General features: G+C 31.5%; 1 long non-coding RNA gene across 1 annotated transcript; it reads left to right on the top strand.

Moving 5' to 3' along the window:
• The first annotated feature begins 367 nt into the window (after positions 1 to 367).
• Positions 368 to 1,046, top strand: LOC129905988 (uncharacterized). Its single transcript, XR_008770689.1, has 2 exons — positions 368 to 814; positions 875 to 1,046. It is a non-coding gene; the product is annotated as an uncharacterized LOC129905988 (long non-coding RNA).
• Positions 1,047 to 2,198: the final 1,152 nt, after the last annotated feature.

The following is a 2,198-nucleotide window of genomic DNA, read 5'->3' as shown; positions in this document are numbered from 1 at the left end:
ATCTACCAAACACTATGTTAATTCGTTGTTTACATCCAATGTCAAACGAAAACTTAACTTGTAGTTCAAATTGTGTTTAATTAATTTCAAAGCTATCGATAATATCGGTAGCCTTGTGGTAAAATAATTTGGAAGTATTGAAACTATCGATAGTTTTGTGAAGTATCGATATACTCGATATTTTTTTGTTATCGATGCTATCGATAGTATGTCAAAGTTTAACCAACACTAAATTAACAGTTAAATTAATTTTTAATGGAAAACATGCTATGTATTTGTGCAAAAGAGAACAAAAACAGCGAAAAAACGATATCAATGTAAAAAATTTCGATTTAAAAAAAAAAAAAATCAAAAAAAATCACTAAACTTTCAAATAAATTGTTCAAAATTGTTTACAATGTAGCAAATAACGTTTGAGCAGAATTATTAGCAATATAAACATTGTTTTTGATTGAAAAATGACTAAAAACAGTGGAAAAATCTCAAAATAATTGAAAAAACTTTCAAAAAAAAAATTGTTCGAAGTCGTACCGATAAATCGAAAAACTAATGATGCCAATGGATTTCTCGGGTCCGAAATAGGGCGAAACAGTTAATCGCGCGCCTGTCTCAAAAATTTTTTTCAAAAAACTTGCACAGTGTTATGGATGCTTTGCAAGCAAAGAGCAAGGAACGTCAGTGGCAAAAGTATTGGATGATACTCGATTGATTGAGGGAATAGAAGGCGTGCGGAGGCTAATCCTTGGGCAGATCATGTTCAAGAGAAACCAAATCGATTGAAGTTAGTTGTAGATGTGTCTGGTTCCATGTAGAGGTAAGCAAACAAACATTTTTCTGATTCCTTATTCGATGCTCATGGGTGTGTGTTTTTCAGATTTAATGGCTACGATCAACGGCTGGACTGAGAATTAGAAGCTGTTGTCATGGTAATGGAGGCCTTCGAAGGATACGAAAAGAAAATCATTTACGATATTGTTGGTCACAGTGGTGAGCGATGGGAAGTTCCTTTCGTTTTAGCTGGAAAACCACCAGCTACAGACAAGAAGCCTCTGGAAACTGAAAACTGGAGGAAGCTGATTTGTAAGGAACTATTAAAATGATTTTTTTAGTTTTCTCTTTTTTAATTAGGTATTGTTTGTTTGATTATTTTCTAATTTTTTGTCTACGTTGCCACAGACCCTTAAGCAAATATTTACCTCATCGTTGATGTAAAAGAATAATTAAGAATAATTAAAAATAATTTGTAAAAATGTAGTTAAAATAATATTTTGAGCGATGATTTCTAATTATAAATGTAAAAAGTTTTTTTTTATATAAAATAAATAGTGAAATTCTATAAAAAAAAAATATTTTTTTTTTAACCGACTTCCAATTAGTAGTCGGTGGTCCTATTTCAACTTGGTTCAGTACTGACTAAGGCATCCATTAATAAACGGTGTTATAAATTTCGATCCAAAGAAGTGGTTTTTTTTATAAAAATTATGATCTAGCGGCCAATTTCTTGAGATGAGTACTATGCCAGGCTAAATAAAATGCCAAAATCAGAATAAAAATCAATAAAATCAAAAAGTATCTATTTTAAAAGACACCAAATCTCAGAACTGCTTATTAAATTTTAAAATAAATGCAAAAAATTCAAACAAATCAAGTATTCGGCCCTAGCGAGGTAATCCGTCGGAGCGGATTTTGTCCGATTTCATCCGAATCGCACAGTTTTTACCTGTCTGAAGCACACCTCAAAGCATTTTTTGTATGAAATCGGAGAGTTTTCCGCTCCGACGGATACCTCGCTAGGGCCGAATATTCTCTGCATTGATGGAAAAATTGAAACATTTTTTTTTTGTATTTTTGATATAAATGTGTAGTTTTTATATAAAAACAGTTTTACAATTATGCCTCATTCACAATATTGCGAGAGGGCGAGACGAGAGCGTTGCGATTTTCACAACGTTTTTCCTTTAAGAAAAACTCGCAAGGCAATTCACAATGCTGCGATTTTTTATTCTTCTACAAATAAAAAAAAATAATAAAACAAAAATTATAATTTTAACCTAGATACGAACCCAGACTATTAAGATTTCGAGGCAATGACCTTGTCACCTAGGCTAATTCGACCATTTGTTTTAGAAGAACTATTATTCATATAACCTGTTGAGGAAATATAATAATATTTTCAATTTACAAAAAATCGTCGTCTC

This window comes from Episyrphus balteatus, chromosome 1 (genome assembly GCF_945859705.1).
Source record: "Episyrphus balteatus chromosome 1, idEpiBalt1.1, whole genome shotgun sequence".
Taxonomy (NCBI): Eukaryota; Metazoa; Arthropoda; class Insecta; order Diptera; family Syrphidae; genus Episyrphus; species Episyrphus balteatus.
The sequence above is the reverse complement of the archived record's forward strand: the minus strand, read 5'-3'. Positions and strand labels throughout refer to the sequence as shown.